Here is an 8,086-nt window from a genome sequence, read left to right as displayed (position 1 = left end):
AGAACACAGAATATAGTTGAACTCTGAGTGAGTAATGATTTATTACAACAAAACTACACAAAGAAAAATTAGCAAAGGGAAAAGGTGCAATAGACAAAGTCTGGAGGAAACCAGGAGCCAGCTTCCAAGAATCCTCTCCTATTATAGTCACATAGGACACACATTATTCCTCCAACATTGAATTCTGACAACATTTATAAAATATTGTACACTCATCAAGCTCACTAGAGACTCATTTATTACGGATTTTATTGGGAATTGGTCACGTAGGCGCATTCTGCCTAGCAATTATCAATACTTTTTAAGAAAAGTGGACATTTCTCAGAATACCCATTGTTTGCACAGTTTAGGTATAGTGAGGTATCTTTAAAGTTAAGAAATGTAAGCTGAGCCCAGTGGCTCACACTCATAATCTCAGCACTGGTCTTTGGATTTGATACCAGCCAGGGCAGCATAGCAAGACCTCATCTCTATAAAAATATTAGCTGCATGTGGTGGTGTGTGCCTTTAGTCTCAGCTACTCAAGAGGCTGGGGCAGAAGGATCACCTGAGCCCAAAAGTTTGGGACCACAGTGAGCCTTGATTGTAAAAGTGCACTGTAGCCTGGGTGACCGATTGAGACCTTGTCTGCAAAAAACCCCAAAATGTTTAGAAAATGGTGAGGACCCTCCCCAAACCTAACTTTCCTGACACTAACCAAGGAAACTTTGTAAGCAGGCCTCTCTAAGAATGGCATTCACAGGTCTGCTATCTTAAGTTTTTCTGCACACTTGCTCTCTGGAAAAAAAAGAAAAAAATTAAATAAAAGGAAAAGAACAGAATGCTGATTTGTAAGGTTTGCTAGTTTTTATGGTGTAAAAACTTCTACATACTTCTACTGTGACACCAATTGTGACATACCAACATGATGGACACTATATGCAGAGTTTAAAAAGATTGAGCAGTTGGCTCTTCATAAGCCAGTGCAAGCTAATGTACCACTGAATATACCACTGTTTATAATATACTTCCCAGGAGTGTGTGCCTCTAATCATTGGGAGATTAGATAGAAGAGAGAGACAGACAGATAGATAGATAGATAGATAGATAGATAGATAGATAGATAGATAGATAGATAGATACATGGATACATAGATACATAATAGATAGACAGATAAATGCTAGAGAGATAGATAGATGGTAGCCAATTAAAATTCAAGTAAAAAGAGAAAATGAATTTGAAATAGTGGATGTTACAGATAACCCTTCAGTCTTCATGACTGTCTTCCAACTGAACAAGCTTAGTAAGAGCTGTTCTCTTCCCAACATCCCATGAATAGTAAAATTTTAGAACCACAAAAGACGTTAAATTCACATCTAACATTTCATAAGTAAATAATCTAAGAGTCAGAAAATATAAGTGACTTTCCAAGATCCCCTTTTAATTATGGGCAAACTAGCAGAAATAAGAATTTAGTTTCCTTGAAAGCTCAACCATCATCCTCTGTAATTAGAAAAGAAAACCACAAAATAAAATTAAGAAGCAATTCATAAATTCCAGGTTAGTGGATGCAAAAATCAAAAGCTGCAAAGAAAAGGGGAAGTAGGATGACAAAAAGTGAATATACTTCTCATCTTTTATAGTAAGAAATTAAAACATACAATTAAAAGAAGACAAATCAAGAAGTATATGATTTCACACTAGAGAAAATTTAGAACAGGAAGAAGCAAGGTAAGTTGAGGGCAGGAGGAAAGATCACTTTACCATTTCATTTTATAATATTTCTATGGTTTTATTTTCTGCATATATTTGCATTTTACTTTTTAAAGATTGGTCATATTTTTTAAAGTTGGGTAATTGGTGGATAAAGTGATTTTTTTGTTCTTTCTGATATTTCCCAAGTTTTCTATGTGAAGATATATTATTTTTCAATAAAATATAAAGTTCTTTATTGTTAATATTATGAATTCATTCTAATAACGTGGAGAAAAAAGAGACATGACTTTTCATCTGTAAGCTAAAGATACTAGTGTAAACTCAGAACCCTTTTAGTGCTACAATCCAAGTTTGTATATCAAAAGGATATAGTCACAGTAAACAATTAAATCCTAGAAAATGTGAAGATTCTTCCCAGTGTTACTACAATATGTAGAGGATATCTGATTACTAGAGTTCTTTGAAATTTAATCTACTGATATATAGCTTCTCTCTCCACGTTCCCAGCTTGCAATCATTCTATAGTACTCTCTCATTTCGGAACACAAAGAACATTCTGGGAGGATAATGACTTTTGGTACACAAACAGCAATGACTAACACAATGGGTTCACATGTAATCATATCATATGCACATTTATAAGAGACAAGAGAGGAAGAATATTTTTAAAGAAGAAATAATGCATAATCTACTCAGGGTAAATTATAAAGTAATTCTTCTTTGAGCTAAAAGACTCAGGCAAGCTTTTCAATGTATTAAAATATAGGATTAATAGAAAGGAGCTTTCATCTTTTACAAAAAGAGTTTCAGTTTTCATTCTGGTGGGTCATCTTATTAATAAATTAATGTTTCTTTATCATTAGAAATAGTCTCATAAAACTGACCTTAAATATCCATTTTATATAATGAATTAGTGAGAAGCACTCTGCAAACCTTTCTAAATAGCTCAACTATAAGATTAAACTAACATTATTAAAAAGTTACTTAAGGAAAGAAAAAGTAGAGAAGCTGAAAAAAGATCATCCATATCTTCCTGTGTCTTTAGGAAAATGTCTAGTGAAAAAGATTTGGGTTAGAACATTTACTTTTCCAGAGCTACAATAAATCAAGTTTGTGATATATATTTTTTTCTTACATTTCTCTCTTTTGTGGCTCTTTGATTTATTAAATTAGATACATTCTAGATTGCCATGTCAATGCCAAGCAATAATCATTAGTTTTCTTTGTATTAATTGCTTTGTCTTAAAATGTCTCTGGGTAGGTTTTGATGACTCCGACTCTGAACAAACAGCACTGTCCTCTGAAAAGTTAGAAAGGCTGCTTGTGTTAGTACAAATCTCTACTCTCAGAAAAAAATCACATTCCCAGGTATTGCAGATCTTCTGACTCACAAATAATGTCTTTTTTTGGTTAGCATAATGATAAATTAGAAGATGGGCAAATGTACAGGAGTTGAAAAGCAAAAGAAAGACAGATCCCAAATGGGTAACATACTTTAGTACAATTCTGAAAAAGTTTAAATTATCCAACCATTAAACTATGTATTCATGTATTTATTCAACAAATATATGTTGAAAAACTTGCATAGTGCTAAGTGCCAGGCCCATAGTCCTCACTAAGGAACAGTATCCATTTTACAAATGATTTCAGCCGGGCTCGGTGGCTCAGCCTGTAATCCCATGCCTTTGGGAGGCTGAGGTGAGTGGATTGCCTGAGCCCGCAGGTTCGAGACCCGCCTGAGGAGGCGAGACCTTATCTCTACAATAAAATCAAAAAATTAGCCGGGCGCAGTAGCACTCGCCTGTAATTCCGGCTACTTGGAAGGATGAGGGGGAAGAATCGCCAGAGTTCAGTAGATTGAGGCTGTGGTGGCCGGGAGCAGCCACTGCACTCCAGTCTGGGCTACAGAGTGAGACTCCAACTCAAAAAAATAGAAATAAAAATAATAAAAACAAAAGAAAAGATGTATTAAAATGACAAGAGGTATGGAGACACTGAGTTTAGAGAAAAAAATCCTAATGATATGGAGACTATAATTTATTCACATTTCTGTAGGGTGAACTGTGGGAGAAGAGATTCTTATGGTCTACAGTATTCTGGGGAACAGGACTACAAGGCGATAGATTCTAATATTGGAGTACCCTAAATTATAAAATCACTTGCCTTTCAAAGCAGTGAGTTTGAATGTATAAAAAATATCTGCCAGATAATCTCCTTGGATGTTGTAAAACAAATTCCTGTATTAAATTCACCACACTACTCAACTAATTCTAACATCTCCCATTTGACTTCAATTCGGTGCTTTTATGCTTGTTTTCTGCGTAGGAAAGCTGGCATATTCTTCTGAATTAGTCTTTGCTTTAGCATTTCTGGATTCTGACATAGGAGGATACAGCATTGGGGATGGTGTCTCCACATAGATGTATATTGAATCTGAGCTCTTTCACCAGGTAGTTGACCTTGAAAAATCTTTATGCAGCCACTCATAATTTGTGGATTTGTGTTTGCATGGTACATCATATTAAATCATTTTGTGATTAATTTAGTTTTATTTTCTGTATTTGAAGCAGATTTCCTGTATGTAGCATATATGCAAATCTTCCTGTTTTCCAATCTGATAATCTCTACCATTTAATTGGAGTATTTAATAGACTTATATTAATTATAATTATTGATACTTTTAGTTTTAAATGTACTATCTTGTTATTTATTTTCTATTTGTATATTTCTAGTTGTAATATATAACCCTTTATAATGATTATATAACTAGATATATTAATGGCAAAAAGCTTACTTTATGTATGTAGTGTAACACTGCCATTGGGACCTGGGCCCATCCACGCTAGTCAAATCCATTAGTAATTCTTCATTAGAACATTTAAAAATTCCCATAACTTTAAAGAAATAAAATCTATATATGGAATTATATCTGTACAGGTCAAGTTTAACTACCAATTCAGGTTTCTGTTCTTGTTTTATTTTTCAAATGGCTGTCACACATAAGGAGTGGAAGAATGCTGTCTTTCTGGATGGTGGCTGTGAGAATGGTCAGATCAGCTCTAGAGAGTGCCATTGTAGGTGTTCTGTGACTGCCGATTCACTGTTCTGTTTTTCACCAATGTGGCCATTAGGTAAATCTTAAGATATATACTTGTGACATGGAGACTCAACTTGAAACCATGGTTTCATTAGTAGCTTTATTGTTGGGAGCCAGCCTTGGAGGCCTGCCTGATTGACAAAGCTGAGGCCCTTCTGTCTTCCGTCTTTGCTGTTGGTACGGCTGAAGAAATTCTGTGCAGTCGTGGAAGAAGAAAATGGCATGTTTATGTGAAGTACTCACAGCTAACCTGGACTTTGTCAATCAGGCGGGCCTCCAAGGCTGGCTCTCAACACTTTATGTTGCTGAGAATGTGTTAAATATCATCTTATTTCATGATTTGAGTGAACATGCACAACACGCATAATGTGCAAGGGTCACTATAGGTACACTGAGGCACTAGATGCCAACTCGCAAAAGCTCTCTTTTTGACAGAATCTCACTTAACCAAACATAACTCACCTTGACTAGGAGGCCAGCCGGTGCATTCAAGGATTGCAAAACCTGACCCTCACCTTGCCTCAAATATGGACCATCTTTGTTGTGCCATTGAGGCTTCATGACTTCCCATAGGATCAGGAGGACTGGGACCCACATTCTTGCTTAATGCTTTTTTCAGCCTTCTGATTTTCTCATTGCCTTGAATCATTCACTTGCTTTGGAGAACACTTGCTAAATAAATCATGTGTACCTAATCCCTGTTTCAAGTCCTGCTTCTAGGGAATCTAACCTAAGACAAAAGTTGATGTGATTTGTTTAAGTTCTGTTAATGCACACCCTGATTTAATGTAGGATCCTTATGCGTTCACCTATTGCAATATTATAGACTTATGCAATGAGAAGATCCTGGGCTCCACAGCCTGTGAGCCCAAATCTATTAGTCTAGCTAACTGAGTTATGGTTCTCAATGTCCCCATCGAGGATAATGGTATCTACACTGCAGGGGTGTTATAAATGGATATAAAGTGACTTATAATTACTGGAAGAGCATACACATGATACAAGGAAGTTCCATATCCCCATAAAGATCATTGCTGGCTTTTGGTACTCTTAGGCTCTATACATGTTTGTCAATCATCAAATATTTTCCTGTCAACTGATAAAACATGAACCTGAAGTTTAATGAGGTGGGAACCACAAGGTCCTCCTCCTAGATGATTCTCATCATTACATTGCCTGTTTGGGGTGAAAGTATCTTTTCAATCTTATGCTTAGAGCCTATGGGATTGTACCTTCCAGTCTAAACACGTTCTGTAGAATATAGGCATACTCCTATGATTTTCTCTGTTCATTCTAAAGGAAGGCTGACACAGGCAGCCACACCACCTCTGAAGGACAACTGAAGCAGCTGTGTTTGTTTGAGCTTTGCTCTGCCAGATCTCAGAATCTCAGCTGGAAGGGCTTAATACAAAACTAACAACACTCACCAGGCTTTATGTCATCCATACTCCAGGGGTACCCTCTTTTCCATTTGTCTTTCTTGATGGAAAAGGAAAGAAGTTTCAAGAACAAAATTCTGTGAAAAGTACAGAAACTAATGAGGAATAGACTTGCAGTCACTCTTGTTTATTCTCAGAGCAATTCTTCAAAGACGATGTAATTAATCTTATTTTGTTGGTAAGTAAAGAGAGAGCTTTAGTAATTTTATCAAGCTATACACTAAATCTGGTAAGTAGAAGAACTGTTTGGACCCATAACTGTTTGACTCCAGTATCACACTGTCTATATATACTGCCCATACAGATTTGAGAGCTATTGATTAAATCACCAAAGTTAGATATTAATATATTTTTCTGTGACTTAGTTTGAATCATGCCGAGGACATAAGGCCAATGTGGTATATGAGAGATTTTTTTTTAAATAATTATTTTCATAATTAGTTTCAGATTTTATGAAACATTAACAATGTATTTATAATAACAAAGAAATTTAATGAGCTAGGTTTGATCTTACTTGAACCAAGTGGACCATTAGGGATAGATGATTGGTAAATAGTTAGATAATACCATTCACAAACCAATTGGATACTTACAGATTTTGTCAGTCACACAATCATAGTACTAATCAATGCCTCAAGTTATAAAAACCAATATCTTGGCATAAAATAAAGACTCAAATTTTTACTATGAAACAAAGAATCTGAATTTTGAGTACTACGTAAATATAAACAATTCCCTTTTTTTGGGAGTTCAAGCAATCAAATGATCTCCAGGAAACTTGACAGTGAAATGACACTATGTGTCACTTTGCAAGATGGAGTAATTTGCAGAAATGTAAAAAGATTTCTACCTACATTGGGATGTTTGATTCCAAACAGTTGTGTCATCTGCCTCCTCTAATTTTCATTTTCATCGAATAGAAAAAAATATAAACTTTCAAAATCCAAATCCTGCAGCTCTAACCTCAAATAAATATCCATGAAGTCATCTTCTAGAGTGTCAGTATGGGGGGAAATTATGCTGGATGAATATGTCTGCTGCCATTATATTTATTTCATTAAAATTCCATGGAATTTCACTAAATGGGGCTTTGAATGGATAAGAAGCTCCCAGGGAATAAAGAAAAGCTGAAGGATTTCTAGTCAGTGTTTGAGGAGGACATAGTCCCTTATGAAATACAAAAAGAAAATGTTAAATGAACACCATATCTACCTTTGGGTATGGTGAATGTTGCATGCATCTGGCTCAGTCTGAAACAAATACATACTAGTTTTCCTTTTAGCTATTTCACATATTTTGTGCCTTCCTTTATTCTTAATGTTTATTTTTTAATCTTGTACCTATGGGCTATTTCTTAAGTACTTCTGCCTTTCATATTCCATTACTTGACCTTTTTCCTTTCTTCTCCCTCTGAGAAATTTATGGGCTTACATCGCAGTCTCTGTCACTCAAAAGGTGTTGGATAAGTACTTGTTTGATTGGTTTATTGATGACCAGTTTTCCCCACTCTTTTGTCACCTCTCTGCCTCTCTTCTATCCCTCTAGCATTTTCTTTAGGGAGGAAAGATCAGATTATTGAATAAAGCCAACAGTCAAGTCAAGAAGAAAGATGTACTTGAGTGAGAGGGTGCTCATATTATTGGCACTGCTGGATCTGAATGACCAAGAAAAGGCCAACCACTCAACTTAGAAAGTTAGTCTGAAAAGGCTAAAATAAAGTGAGAACACATTCTTTATTTAACATAATTATCAGTTCCTGTAAAGTAAAATTTAGCAATATTCATTAGAGACAATGGCGATTATTTTATGACTGAATGAAATACATCTCCTCAGAAGTAGAGTTCAGAAAAGTTT

This window comes from Carlito syrichta, unplaced genomic scaffold, assembly GCF_000164805.1.
Source record: "Carlito syrichta isolate Samal-C Ts95f unplaced genomic scaffold, Tarsius_syrichta-2.0.1 Scaffold306983, whole genome shotgun sequence".
NCBI lineage: Eukaryota > Metazoa > Chordata > Mammalia > Primates > Tarsiidae > Carlito > Carlito syrichta.
The sequence above is the reverse complement of the archived record's forward strand: the minus strand, read 5'-3'. Positions refer to the sequence as shown.